Source organism: Coturnix japonica, chromosome 10, assembly GCF_054131305.1.
Source record: "Coturnix japonica strain WE chromosome 10, WE-NBRP24, whole genome shotgun sequence".
NCBI classification, from domain to species: Eukaryota; Metazoa; Chordata; class Aves; order Galliformes; family Phasianidae; genus Coturnix; species Coturnix japonica.
In genome coordinates, this window is record NC_140672.1 from 2,225,799 (window position 1) to 2,241,428 (window position 15,630).

General features: G+C 44.4%; 1 long non-coding RNA gene across 1 annotated transcript; it reads left to right on the plus strand.

The window, feature by feature from the left end:
- Positions 1 to 166: 166 nt before the first annotated feature.
- On the plus strand, positions 167 to 4,014 carry LOC146759127 (uncharacterized). The gene is made up of 3 exons (XR_014932348.1): positions 167 to 278; positions 3,429 to 3,511; positions 3,878 to 4,014. It is a non-coding gene; the product is annotated as an uncharacterized LOC146759127 (long non-coding RNA).
- The last annotated feature ends 11,616 nt before the right edge of the window (positions 4,015 to 15,630 follow it).

Sequence of the window (15,630 nt, forward strand, 5' to 3'; positions counted from 1 at the left end):
TCTTTCTCCTTTCCCTATCCTTATCCTCCTTTTCCCATCCTCTTCTCTCTTCCTCTTTCTCCCTTCTTCCCTTCTCCGTGTTCCTTCACTCGTGCTTCAGCCCCCTTCTCCCCTCTCCTTCCTTTAGATCTTCACTTTCTTTCCTCTTTCCTCTTTCCCTTTCCCTTTTCCTTTCCTTCTTTCCTTCCCTTTTTTCCTTTCCTTTCCCTTTCCTTCTGTTCTTTCTCCTCCCCCGCAGTGGCCATGACGGAGCGCAGCGCGGTGCCGGAGCCCGCAGGGTAGGGCCGGGGCCGGGATCGGGGGTTCAGAACCACGGACAGCTCCGCCGGGGGTTCAGCACCACGGACAGCTCCCCCGGGGCTCCGTCGTTGGCCCCGGGCGGGGGTAGGGATGAATAGAGGGTCCCATGGGCAGCCCCCTCCTCATTTCCCCCCACCAACTCCCCCCTCCCCAGTTCCCCTTCCTCAGGCAGTGGTTGACATTTGAAGGTCATAAAAGTATCCGGGGAAGGGAGACTGCGTGGGCTGCGGGCGGATTTGCAGCACTGCAAGCGTTTTAACTCCCTATGGGGTAGGAGTTGCAGGTTGGGTAGTGCTGGAAAGCTCCCTGCAGTCCTGGCTCTTGATTCTTTATCTCGCTTTCATCCCCTTTATTCCTCCCCCCCACCTTACGTTTCCACATAACGCTTGGTGCATTGCTTAGAAATGACTTCTCCTACTTTGAAACATGGCTAAGAATGATGTTTACACGGTGCAGTAGACTTTCTATGGGCTGCATACGGTGACTTGCAGTAGCTAACAGCCAGACTTTGAACTCCTCGTGGATGGATCAGCTACATGGGCAGTGAATCAGTAAACTGGAAAATGTATAGATATATAAATAAATAAACTGCTGGCGCTAGAAAAAAAGCACTGCACTGCTGCAGCTCCATTGCATTTCAAAGCTGGGGGGTAGGTTTTAACTCCTCGTTTGGAAAGGTGCTGTAAACACATCTGCCTGTGTTCAGCAATCTGTGAGCTTTCAGTTGATTTGCTAAGGGACAAAATCCTACCTCAAAATTGCTTTTCGGCACACACAGCTCGTGGTGTTGCTGCTGCTGTTGTGGAGAGTTGGGGAAGTCTGAGGGACAGGGTTAAACTTTGCAAACCACATGGAGTGCCGGACCTCTGCTGGCTCATTAATATGATGCTGTCATAGGACTGCAGCACTGCAGTCGGTGGAGAAGTCAGAACTATGTGAGGTATCTGCTGGGCTGTATTTGCAGATATGGGCAGCCAGATTTGCTGTGTAACCTCTCTGGAGTTTTATATGGCAAATAGAGAGACAAGGTTTGCAGATAATCAAAGCAATTATGGATTCTAAATCTGTCCCATTAATTTTGGTAGTTTTCTCCATAGGCAAACAGCATCCCTTTTGATTTGATTGGAAGTCAAAACAAGAATACTGCTTATTATGGCATTGCATTTTCTTTCATTTTAGAGGAAAAGAGAAATTATGAGCTGGTTTAATGCTTATTTTTTCCACTGATAAGAAAATAAATGGGGGGAGCAGGGGGGAAGGAGCAGAGCATGCTTTTATATGTATATCAAACTTACAGGAAAAGCAAACATATGGTTAACAGAAGTGCTTGGCAATTTGTATGGTCCTTTTAATGCTCTGAAAACAAATTAATGGAGTTGAACAGTGAGTAAAGGAGGGGCTGCTGAACTTAGTAACAAAATTCCCTTTAATTAAATACATTGAGGCATGGATTGTTTTAAATCCATTTACCATGTACGTAAAGTGAGTTGTTGCTTTATAATCAAGCAGTGATAGCACTTGATTTATTTACTGCATATTGAAATCCAAGCAGCGCAGTCTTTTATAGAATACAGCAATATTCATACTATTGACTGACTTAAAAATGAAGGTATTCAGATGAGAAAAGTTTTTATTCCTGCAGGCATTTACCAGCACACGGAGAAATCCTGAAACACGGTACATAGATTTCATTTAAAATACATTCTTGTCATGCACTTATGATCAGAATGAGCTGCAGGTGGGCAGCGCTCCTGATCCGTGATCCTGAAGGTGATCTGAAGGTTAGAATGAGTCAGGGAAATCAGCTGAAATGATTGCATTCCTTCTGATGAGCAACCAACTCCTTTATATCCGTCTCCCTTTTGGAGGTTTTCAAATGAAGGGGAATATTTCTGCCCATGGAGAACTTTCTGTCTCTTAAGTTCAACAAGAGCTGCTGCTTTGGGGCAAACTGCAATGCAATGGAGTAAGATATGGGAGGAGCAGGCACTGCTGGGGATGGGGATGGGCTGCATTGATTCTTATCTTGATTACAAGATGACAAGCCTGCAGTAAAGAAATACTGTAGGATGGCACCGAGTTCTGCAGGTTCCATAGAAAAAAAAAGGGAAATGTAGCACAGGAGGTGGAGCTGCACAGCAGCCTGGCTGCTTCCAGATAGAAAGGTTTAAAATGTATTCAGTGATGATGGACTAACTTCAATAGCTTATAAAAAGTGATAAAATCAGATAAGGGGATTTTATTTATTTATTTATTTATTTATTTATTTAGTGGAGAGAGAACCAAATGAAGAGCACAAAGCAGATCATCCCATGGAGACTATCAAAATTATTTACCAGTTTAAAAGCAGTTGCTCTTAGTTAGTGGCTGCCTATTTGTAATATAACTCAGACTTAAGCTCAAGACATTTAAGCCTAAGCAGGTATTAGTGATATTCATGCCAAGGTATAACTTCAGTAGGAACTGTGTCTAGAGAAGGAAAAATAAAGCCATGGGAGTTTGGTCCCCTCCTACATCCCATAGAAGAGGGCAATGTCAGTCAGTGTGACTCTCACTTCTGTCAGTCTTTATCAGCTGAAGACCTTGGTGTCCTGGCACCTTATCTGATCACCATAAACTGTGAATAAATAATGGCCCAGATAATCAGCTGCCATAAATTGGTCCCGTTCCAGTGGCGTCAACAGAACAAGGACACTTCAGTCTGGCTGAGGATGCCCTAATAACATTTATACGGCGACAGCTTTAGAAGAAAACATTTAGATTTATGCAACAAGGGCCTGATCTTATATATATCCTATCTATGTGTTACTGGATACCTTCAGGTTCATCCATGCAATGAAGGGGATGCAATGGGATGCATGTAATGCAAAGGGGATGAAATGAAAAGGACTCAACTATGGACATTTTACTTTGGCACATCTCATTCTCACTGGATGTGGGGATGAGCACAGTCCAAGTGATGCAGTGGGGGCTGTTTGGTAATACACCACAGCACAAAGCACAGAGCAATTGTGCTTTGAAAAATTTATACCTCTGTTTTCTTTCTGTTCTGCATTGGACTTTCTCAAGGCAGAGCTCCAGGGCAGCAGTGTTTGCCTAACGCCATCCCACTTTGCATTGTTCTTCAGACAGTGGCATCATTTCAGAGCCTTCAATCAAACATTTCCAGGTGTTTGCAGTGTTTTCTTCATGTATTGTGTTGCATTTGAAGGTAATACATTTCTGAAAGCACAGTCCTAAAGCAGCATTTACATTCAGTTTATGGAGATTCCTTACAAATTTCTGCAGATCATCATTAAGCTCATTGTTGCTATTCCCTTTCCTGGATTTATTTGCTGCAGAAGCATGTTATACTTACAGAGCTGAGTTTCATTCCATGTCAATACCAAGAAGGATCTCACAGCTAGGAGCTTACTTCAGTAATTTTCTGACTTAAAACAGCCAAACTTTGACTGTATCACCCACGTTTTTCATCAATGTTTTCCTTGCATTTTTAAAACACTGCACTGCACATTTGTTTTGTAACTCCTGTAATGCAATGCTCAAATTCATGACCACTCCCTGCTGTGTTTCAAAGGGCCAATTCTCCAGGTTGTGTGAATTCACAAAGGAGCATCGTGGCAACTGGAGACTGCAACGGAGGACTCCATTAGAGTGTTACAATGAAAGATGCTCAAGAAAAGCTTCAGATCCTGCTGTAAATCACTGCAACTTTGTAATGCACTGTGTGGCATGACAGCATTCACCTGGGTGAGAGGGAAAGGAAGATTTCATGCCTTCATCCCCAATGTATCCATCCATCTTCCCATTTTCCACCAGCAGATTCAAGCATTGGGTGTTCTCCCAATCAATAGGAAGGAAATCGTTGCTCTCAGGCTCTTCTATCTGTATTTAAAGCATTAAATCACCCAATTCTGCCTTCTTGGTCAGGCCCACAGCAGACCCAAGGATGGGAAGGATCAGCTCTGCACCACAGCCCAGGTGAAGAAAAACTCCATTTTAATTGGCTTAGATGGAAAGCAAAGGAAATAACTTATCCTTGTTCCCTTGGTGCTTCTATGCTCTGCTCAGCTTCATGGCTCACTGGTCATTTTCCTTCTGTGTATTATTATTATCTGATGCTTCAAACCGATCTGTGCTGAAAGTTGCTGTACAGAAAATAGCACAGGTCAGGGGAGCGGTCTTTTGGTGATGAAGCAATCAAAAATAGCTCTTCCTACCTAGTTTTGAGAGGTTTTTTCCTAGCCTCCCCTTTCTAAAAATATCACTTTGAAAGGTCCCTGTTGCTTCCTTCTGCAGGCACTTTTCCTGAAGCTGTGTGTAGCATAGTGCAGAACTATTTCCAAGGTGTCACATTAAAGGGTGATGCTCTGAGTGCACGGACATCCCTCTGCTGGCAATTGCTAGGCTATATATGGCAGCTGTTCCAGTTTGTTTGTGGGGTTGGCTCCTTTGGATGCATTTGGGTTTATCTCCTGTGTTCTATCAGCTTTTGCTTTAGTTCTTTGTGTGCAAAAAGCAATTGCTGCTTCTCCACTGTGACATCTGACCTTTCTTGTATTGACTTGTGCACTTAAAAATGGATGATTCTCATGTTAAAAATAAAAAAGCCTGATGCAAGAAAACACGTTCTCTCTGCTAGTCTAATTTGTATTTAGGTTAATTGCTTTCCCGGTGGATGTTTAATTGATTCACATAGATAAACCCAATGGAAAGCTGTATGATGTTGATGACTATAACTGCAGTGACTCCCTTTTCTTTTTAATTAGTCCTAAAGAAGGAGGCTACCTGATGGAAGGCAATGGAGATCTCCTAGGGATGATGTTTTGGCCTTTTCTTGCTTAGATTCTGTATGTAACAATGGTTTATTTTTGTAATGTAGACCTCTACAGTGAACACTGAGCAGAGATGGAGCGGTTTTGCAAGTAAGGACCTTTTATAGCAAAACAAAGAAACAAGGGACCATGAAAGCAGCCTTGATTGGAGGTCTTACCTCTTGCAAAGGCTTTATGGGTGGAAAATCTGAGAATTACATGCTCCAAATTATCAGTTTGTCTGAGGAGCCATCCAGTGACTCTACTTTCCATCTAATTCCAACAGCATGTTGCTATTTTACCCCTTCACTCTCATTGTGATGTCCTCTTTGGCTTTCTGGCCTAAACAAATGCCTATAGCCATTGAATATTACTGGTACCACACTGTAATCTGCAAATGTACAACTGCATGAGGGCTTCACTTACAGGTGGCTGCTGTAGCAATGGGGCCAACTCTTATTTGTTATTCACATTTCACTACATCACCTTTTGAAACTGCTCCTTATGCACCCGTGAACTGAGAACACTGCCCAGTGTCTTTCCTGGTAGAAATGTGCACTGTGCATATCGAGTTCCTAATCTCTCTTTGAATTTAATAAGGAATTATGGGGACGGACATGCTTTGTAAGGTATTCCTTCCATTTTTAAGACTGCATACAGAAATCTGAGCTGCTTTTTGGCCAGAACGTCAGCTCAATTTCTCCAGACATTTAACATCCAAAGAATATTCTCAGTAGAAATATCTATAAGCTGATTAGGAGAGGAGCAATAAATACAAATCAAATCGAATCATGCAGACACTTGCAGGAGGAAAATCAATAATGTTAGTAATACATTTTGCAAACTCATTTTATTGTTAAAAAAAAAAAAAAGTATATCTATATCTATATATAGCTCCTTAGAAGTCTTGATGAAGCAATCCTCCTTATTGTCTCAAGGTTCTCAGCTGCATTAAAATTCAGAAGTTTTTAAGGAGATTTAAAAGCCGTGGAGTCAACGTAGAGCAAGCAGAAGTTGGAGCGTGCAGAATATAGACAAGGGATGGGCCCATCCAAAGGTGCACTGCCCCATCCAATGGGATAGAGCACGAGAGAAAGGTTTATAGGGAGCTGCATGTGGAAATTCTGAAGTGATTTCATAATGGGATTTAAACATGATAATGTTTAATGTTTAAATGGTAATTTTTAGTGTTGCATTTTTTGTTGCCATTGGTGACTGTTTTGGATGATCAATCATTTGATTATATCAATGACTCTGTAGCGTTGCGGTGAGACAGGAGCTTGTTTTCAATTTGGGATGGAAGGAAAGGTCTTTGAAAACATGTTTATCTAAATTTGTCAATATAAAACATAATTAAGTATTCATTGGGAGAATTACATTCATTGGTGTCCTGGAGTATTTCACTCTGTCATTTCTGCTCTGTATGTATTTGTCTGCTCATCTATCAGCACATTCCCCACTCTGACTTCTTTTCTTTCTCTCCCCCTATTACAGGTGAGTGTGAGAAGGACCTGCAGGTACAGAAAATATATCAGTGCATAGAAACTCAAATGCAAGTCAGCAATGCTGTGATCAGCAACGCTGCAAGACCATGACAGGCAGACTTGGTAGAATTTGCTGCATTGCTTTTGCTTTCAATATTAATTTTAGCCTTATATCCTCACCAAGTGGCTCCATCACAATTAAATACATTTAGAAAACACTTTCCTAAAAGCATGTGAGTTATCACCCACTGAATTTCAAGGTCATCTTTCAATTTTCATCATCGTCCTTTGAGTGGCTCCTTGTGTTGGCATTGCAGGTTATGTCTGAATTTTTGCCAGACTCAAATTGCACGTTTTGGAATGAAGGAATAAAGCAAACAAAACTCCTCCAACTGATCTCCTAACCTGATTTTCTTTAATAGCCAATGGGAATTATTTAATGCTTGCGGAGTCCGAGAGGATGCTTTATCTAATAACCCTATCTCTTATGATACGCCATAGTCTGTTCTCAATCCTTCCCCCACGTCACTGTTTTGAAGTGAACTCTCACTCATTGTACTAGTGGTCACCATTGCAACAAGCAGTTCCAGTGACTGACAATGCTTTTTCCCTACTGATTTCACCCATTTCAAAGCAGTAGATAGTAGATAGCAGATAGTAGAACCACATCAGTTCTGTAGGTGCTGCTGTTCCCTTGTTCCTATGGTGAGAAATGTCAAAATGATGAATTTTGTCTTGGGATGCAGCATCAGTGAGCTGGGGGGTTCTGCCCATGGTAAGGTTTCTCAGCCATCAGCTCTCTTCTTTGTCCTTACAGTGGCTCTGATTGCTGATGTCAGCTGTACACCGCTTGTGCTTTGAGTGGAATTCAATGGGAGTTTCCCTAAGGTCAGGCTTGGGCAGTCAGCAAGATTTCACTGGGATTTAATGATCTTGTCCAAGGTAGAAACCAATTGATAAAGCTCACCTCTGGTTCAACAGACCTTGCACTGCCATAGATCATTTTCCTTAACTATCTTCCCCCTAGCCAACAGATTATTCTGAATGAAATAGTCTATACTGGTATCTCAGCCATTTGGGGAATCCAGGCATTTTCCATACACTTTGTGTATTAGGGAGAAGTGGTACCTGCAACTCCTTCCCTCTGTGCTATAAGCACTGTTTGTACAACATAGACACATGCAGAGCCAGTGAGCCTGCTTTCAATCTTCATCCATGAGCAGCTATCTCGATAACTGCAGTTCTTGCTAATAAGATCGTTATCATAGTAAGGAAGTGGCATGGTCTGCATGGTGGTCAATCAGGACTTTGCATATGGGCCACCTGGTAGTGGAGAACTACCGCTGCATTGTTCCGTCTGGCTCTGCTCCTGTTCCTGCCTAATGAATACAGAGATAATGAGACTAATGAAACTGTCCTCATCACAATGCACTTGAGATGCACTGATGAGAATTGCTAGATTAAAGGCAGGCCTTCTTATCATCTCTCAGTAATGAGAGCAACTCATGGATGAAGCTCTCTCCTGCCTCGGTCTCATCTCTACCCCCCACAACAAAGCAGGTTTTACTGGTGGTGAGAAGGGGTTGCCATGATGGTGTCCATTGAATGAGTGCTATTATGGTCATACATAGTCCAATGCTATCAGCTCTTCCCATCTTAGTAAAAAAAGAGAGTTTGCTGGGCATCCACTGGATTTATGAAATAAAGCTGGTCTTTAAAAGCACCTTTTTCCTCTCCTGATTATTTTGGTATAGTGATTCCATCATCACCACCTCTGTTCCCACCAGAAATAGGGCTGAACAGGTCTCTTATTACTCCATACAGAAAGATATGGCTTCAAGGGGAAGGCAGTCCAGCTGCCTCCAGCCCAGGGAGATCACTGCTCCATTTTCTGCATTGCCAGCAGTGATTGCTGCCCCTGGGGCTGCTGAGATAATAACTCTACCATGCAGCATTCAGCGCAGCAATTTGTTTACTCGTGTGGCGCATTTATTAGATTTTAATCTCCTCCATCTCTTTGCTAACCCTAATTATAGCAGTATTTTAAAACGTCGCTGTGAGTTTAGTGGTTTTGGAAACTTTTGTAAGGGGGGAATGAACAAATTTGTTGGACTGAGTTTTTAGCGCATTCCCCGTCTTAAGCCAAAACCACCCTATCTGGTCTCGGGTATTAATTAATTCAACTAATTGTTCAAACAGGTCTGTAAATCAAAAGGTGCGATATGAACATTTCTGTCAAGATGAAAAGCTGTAATGAAAAATTAATGATTCTCATCAGGATGTCTGGCTGCTTTTGTCCTGATGCAGACTGGTTGCAAGGAGAAATAACTCTGGGACTCACGCCAAGCCGCTCTGCTTTGTCCAGAAGGAGCCTCATTACATTTCGAGATGGTCAGCTTGGTTGGTTTCCCACCGAATGCTCCTGGCTGGTGACTGACCTTGTGCAACTTCATTCTTGCAATGAACCCTCTTCGTAAGAGCAGATTAATGACAGAGTTTGTTGGTTGCCCGAATGGTTCCCCAGCTTCTTTCCCAAAGAACAGTGGAGCTGCATTCTCTAACCCCATACTTGTTGTCAGTTGGATTCTTTTTGTATGATCATTTTCCACCAGTTTTCCACATTACCTCTTTAGAACATACAAAGGAAACGTGGAGTCATAGATCCCTCTTGGCTGAGAAATACCTCCATGATCATTAACTCCAGCTATTAAAATCATAAGATCATTAAGGTTGGGAATGATCTCTAAGACCATGTACCCCAGCCACCAACCCACCCCCACTATGCTCACTCATAGAATCATTAATGTTGGAGAAGATCTCCAAGATGCTCAAGTCCAACCTCAGCCCACCCCCACTGTGCCCTCTAACAGTGTCCTTCAGTGCCACATATCCATGGTTGTACAAGGGAATGACTCCCCACTGCCCTTGGAAATGCATTCCAATGCTTGGCCACTCAAGCACTTGGCACAGTGCATTGCTTTGTACCCTGGCTGGGTGGTTTTAGAGCAAACTGAGTGGTTGAAAAGCAGAATTAAAGTGTTCTCCAGAGCCAGACCTGCCTGAGTCAGCACGAGCTGGGCATTCCTTCCAAAAATCCCAGCTACTGCTTGATGAATTAAACATGTTCCAGCATTCTCTTCATCAGGGAGCTCACCACTATTCTGCTTTCTAGGCTTTTTTTCTTTTGGTTCCACCTGCAAAACCTAGACAGAAACTGGGAAACCATTGTTGTGTAGCTTATGAACACTGAGGTCCTTCTGATTTCAGCTGAGTGCAGAGGTGCGCATGTGTTTAGTTCCTTGGTTGCAGGAGGGAAGTTTCTCCTATTCATCCTTAAGAAATGATGGAACACTGCTGAGCTGCAGAGGTGCGGAGCATCAGATGTGTGAGCATCAGACATCAGCCAGAGGAGAGGTGTGGAGGATGTTCTGGGTGATAATGGATGTGTCTAAGTGATAATGGGCTTGGAGCATGATTAATGGTAATGGATAGCATTTAGATGTAATGCAAGGAACATGTTCTGAAAGATATGAAAATAGGGTGGGTTTTTTTAAGATATGGAGTTTTAAGCTTTGAGGACTAGACACAGGAACTACTATGCAGTTATTTCATGCATTTTATCTGTGGAAAAGCTCTGCTAATTAGAAGCTTATGAGGACTGGGAATTCTGTGGCCAGCTTTACTGCCATCATGACAAATGTGTGACATTCCATCCACATGGCAGTATCCTTAGGCTGATGTGGCAAAATAGCAATACTTAATTTGGTTTTGTGCATTGAAATCCAGCAACAGAGCTCAGATAAGACAAATAGAACTGTGGAATTGATGCAGGGGGGTGTGAAAAGCCAGGAAGGAGATTGCAGCCAGTCTATGGGGGGATGAACATGTTGAAGAACACTAGAGAAGCCCTTCACCTGGCTCTGATGGCTCTGATGGCAGACAGGGATGCTCTTGGGTCTGGAGATCTCAGATACATTTGTTAAGCTGGAAACATCATTTTCCCATGCACAGTAAAGTTACAGTTCTTCAGGGCGATTGTGTGCAATGCTGCTGCCCTTGCTGGCTTTGTACCTCCGGATATTTATAGATGATGAACTATATGTCATGTTACTTCACTGGTAACAAGACAAGGAGAAACATCTGTGTCTGCACAGCAAAATAGTTGCAGTAGGCTGCACACTGCTTATTGTTTGCCTTGATTTGTGCTCCTTTGGTATACACGTATTGATGCTCACTGTATACTTCCCACAGAATATCTCTTGGATTGCAACTTGCCATGAATATTCACCAACCACATTTGAGACAACTTCCCTACTACAGCAAATATTTCATTACCTTTAATTCTGCTGTTTTGTGATTTATTTTATCCAAAAGGAAAAAGTCCATAGAGCTTTATGAGAATATATCTGAAAGAAGTATTTCATTGATGGATTCTTCAGAACTTCGATTTCATTGACTTGTAGAGGAAAATAAGCTCAGGTGCAGGCCATCAAGGGACTCTATTTATTGATCAAGAGCTGCACAAATAGGGCTAAAGAGAATTATTTTGTTATGTTAAGGGTACAAGCTGTATCTAGAAGCTTTCACTGCCCTGCTATTGCACTGCGGCCACAGCACTGCATTCCCTCCTCCCTCCTGCTGAACTGACTTGAGGCACAGAGCCCAACACACAGGGGAAGATCATTGATGAGCTGCCATAAGTATGCATGGAAATTAACGTGTGACACAAATAAATGAAGGCTGAAGTGGTCCAGGAAAAGCCAGCAAGATGAGTAACAACCAAGGGCTTTTTTTCTCTGGTGGCTGAATCTGACTCTGCAGACCTTTTGCCTCCCTATTGATGGTTCCCATTAGGTTTCTGACCATCAGCATTTTACAGTCCCCTTCTGCATTGACCCTAAAGACCAAAGCTTGAGATGGGATTAATAATAGCTCCGATCCAGCCCCATCTGCATTAGATGACTTCAGCTTCACAGAGCCAATGCTAATTAAGCCCTTGGACCCAGCACTGTTAATGGCACAGCTTCCTTGATGTATTCTGAACAGAATTAGCTGAAGTGTTGCAGTGGGTGACTGGTCCCCAAGGGCTGCAGGGCATAGAGCCGAAGGGGAGGGTTGTGTCCCAGATTCTGCCTCTTCATTTCAGTTCTGCATGCTTCCCTTTAGGCAGGGGACAGCCCTTTCTGTCTTACCTCCCTGAAAACACAGGGTTGCTCTTGCAGGGGACGTCACTACTCACACAGAGACCTTTCCTTTCCTTCTGCTTTTATACTTGATTGCTCTGATTCATCTCAGCACTCAATTTCTCCCCTTCCTGCCTCCCTCCTCTCCCCTCTCTGGTTATCACCACTCTTTTTGCTTGCTTGCTGACTTTCTCTCTTATCTCTACAGCAGTTCCCAAAGCTCAGTGGACCTCTGCGCTATTTGCTGTGATAAGCATCACACTCACAACACAACCATATTTATATACCACTCACAATGTGCATTAAAAATTCACCAAGAGCAAGTACTGCAAGCTCAGACTCCCTCTAACAATCCCAGTAACATCCTGCATCCCCCAGTTTGTAGATATGTCACTGGGAGGCAATGTGGTGCAGCGTGAACACGACCAGAGCAGCTCAGACAGGGATGCTGCTCCCCAGCATTTTTCATTAATCATCCTCAAAAAGCTTTAAAGGGGAAGCAGAAGGGATCCGTAACTTTATGCCTCTTCCACAGACGGAGACATTGAGCCAAGAGAAGAATGAGAATTAGAAAAACACGACTTAACGAGTCCAGTGCCTTGCCCATTAGGAAACACTTTCATCTGTTCTACAGGGAATCAGCCACAGATATTCGACCAGATAAGCTGTTCCCATCTCTTCTGTCAGTGCTGGCATATTTACAGTACTTTGCTGGCACATTGCTTGGGAATTACAGGCAGATCCTCTCCAGAATAGTGGGAACAGGCGCATCACATGCTCCATGTTCCTGTCTAGAGGCTGTTGGCAAACCTCGACTTGGAGTCAATCAAGGCAGGATTTTATAACCACTTCTACCCCCACCCCCTTCTCACAATCCCTTATTTCCATCCTTTGAAGCAGGATGATTCACATGGTATAGTAACCTACATTTGGCTTGGCACCACTTAGGGGCTATATATAGAGGACAGAGTCACCCTGCTCCTCCTCGTTGATCCATTTTGCTTTTTTTCCAGGCATGCCCATGGTTCAGAGAGGAGCTGGGAGGTTAAAAGAGCCGTCTGACATCGGGTTTGGTTGGGGTCTGCTCCAGGGCTAAGATCAGGTTGGTGTCTTTCATGGCATCCACAGCTATGGAAGTGCTCTGAATGCACCCTGAGTGCTCTCCCTGCAGCAACCATCTCTCCCTGAGCTGTTTGAGATGGAGAGCATAAAAATACAGGCAGGCAGCATTGCGGCACTCTGCAGTGGGGAGCGAGCAGTCAGCTCCCATTGGCAGATGTTGGTGGTTTATGTATTTCTGTATGGGTGTAATGGCTCTGCTGTTGTCTTTTGCACCCCAAGCAGCACCAGACTATCCACAAAAGCGTGCCTTATTTTTTCTTTATTCAGTTTCTCCTCTCACATCAGCTGCAGGAGCCTTTGTTTCAGTGGCTTCCCAGTGGGAAATACTGCCCTATGTGCCCCCAACAGAAAATAACCCATTGACAGCACCTGAGGGCAAGCCCAGCTGATCTCCCCCTTGACCCCTCCCCCAAACTTGGCCTCTCTATTCCCAGGTCACCATACAGGGGACAGCAGCTGTGCTGCTAAAGGAGCTTTATCAATGCATCTGTGATGTTCCATGGCCCAGTGGCTCTGGGACCCCACCTGCAGCATCTTCACATGCATCCCAATGAAAGCATCACTGGGGATGAGGTGAGGGACATCAGTCAATGCAGCATAGCAGGGAGGCTCTTGATGAGAAAGCTATTGGGTAGGTGAGGTTTCACTAATGACAAGCACAGTGCTACAAGGGGAATTCAGCCTCTGGCTTTTAGCTGGGTGATTCTCATGTCAGACAAAGGGCAAAGACAGGATGAGCTTTGTATGTATGAGCAGCATCTGTTGGATTTTCCGTATTTCTGGCAGCTCTTTTTGCTCTGTTACACCAAACCCCAAAAGGAGAATGGGGATGTTGCACCCCATCCCACAAACCCTCAGCCCAAGCACCCCATGGTTGTCCCACTCACCAGGGTTGCATTTCCCACATCAGACCCCAGCTTTGGGAAATCATTGCCATGCACTGCTCATGCTTTTAATATAAAGGATCAAAGGAGCTGGAGGGAGGATGAAAAGGTTGCTTGCAGCTTGCTTGCCTTTTCTCTGCATGCACCTATCAAAAGATGGATGGCTCAGCCTTTGCTGGCTCAGCCAACAAGACACCAAAGTCTTGTTAGGGAGGGGGTGGTTTTGTTCTCTGTCCTGCTTGATGTTTTCTTTGGGATCCTGCACAAACCTAAACTCCCTGCTTGCAAAATGCAGGTACCAGTAACACTCTCCTTAGGGAGTTCCTGGGAGGAGAAATGCATTAGGCAGTGTTAGACCTCAGACGTCCTGCTTGGTTCATAATGAGTCCTCTGTGCACAGCTTTATGGTATATCTCATTCCTGTAGAACTGAAATATTACAGCTTGTGTCAGGCCAAAGCTTGCTTTCCTGCCTGCAATGTTTTATTGCCTGCTGGAGCAGACTCTCCCCATCTCCCATTAATCAGAAATGTCTGAGTCATCTGCAGCCTGCTGACCACAACGAAAAGCCCAACTGCGGGGCTGGCACCAACACTGATAAACTTTGTCTGCAAGCACACAGTGGGGAGGGTCCTCATGCAGCACAAATCAATGGCTGGCAAGGGAGGGAGAGGATGAAACAGGCACCAGATTGAAGGCAAAACAATAGGATTTCTGCCTCCTTCTTGTAGCCCAGCTTATCCTGTGCTGTCCCCATCCCCAACGCTGTGCTGTGTTGGGATGTCAAACCCCTTCCATTGTAGCAGCAGCTGTGTGGGAGCCAGAGGTCAGCACTTGTAGCCACTGCTCCTATTGGAAAAAGCAATCTCACCAACTTTTTGATTGACTGCACAGTTTTATGGGCAAAACTCAACACTGTTCCCTGCTGGTATCGATTTTGATGCCTGGAGCAGATGGGCACAGCAGGTATGGTTTGGGGATGAATGCACGTCACAGAGCAGCCATAGCAGGGAAACCCCCACGTGTTTAGGCTCAGAATCCCTGAAAGCATCCATTTGTGCAGAGCTGCTGCTGGCAGCAGATGCTGAGCTGCCGCATATCAGCGTCAGCTGGCAAATCTGATGAGGTTTTGAGGACTTCCCAGTTCTCAGAAGAGAACCCATATGGGAAGAGTAAACCCATATGGGACCACTCCCTGCGAGCTGCCAGCCTCAATAGGATTCCAGTTTGGGACTGAGCATCCTTCATCACCACCAGACCTCACCCAGGGGTAAACCTCCCCTCAGCATGGCCTGTGCTGGGAGCAAAGCTCCTGCTCAGGAAAACATTGCTTTTATTAAAGGTCTCACTTGCTCTTCAGGCACGCTGCCCTTTCCGAGCACTGCTGCTGCATTTGATGTATTATTCTCATTCTCCCTCCTGCCCTGACACATTGCTGGCAGGGTGTTTTCTTTACTGGGCATAACTCGGTGAGATAGAGGGGCTTGGATGTGCATCAGAGCTCATTAATCAAACGAGTTCAGCTGCTGCTGTGCTTCAGCCTGGTGGCTCTTTGCCTTCTGCCTTTTTCTTATTGGAGAGGCAGAGCCATGGGGACCTCCAGGGATGGGGGCAAAGACAACATGTGTGATGGGACCACCCCTCCACCAAGGACACTGCAGAAAGGGAGCAAGGGAGCAAGCGGGATCCTCCTTTAAAATGTGCTGAGCTGTGGAGCAGGTTTTCCCTTTTAAAGAGACAAACACAAGAAATGCACCTTAATGGCAAAGAAATGCACCTTTCCCTTTCCATAAGATTAAATGCTTTCGTGTAATTGTGCATTAACCTTTGATCCTGCATTAGGC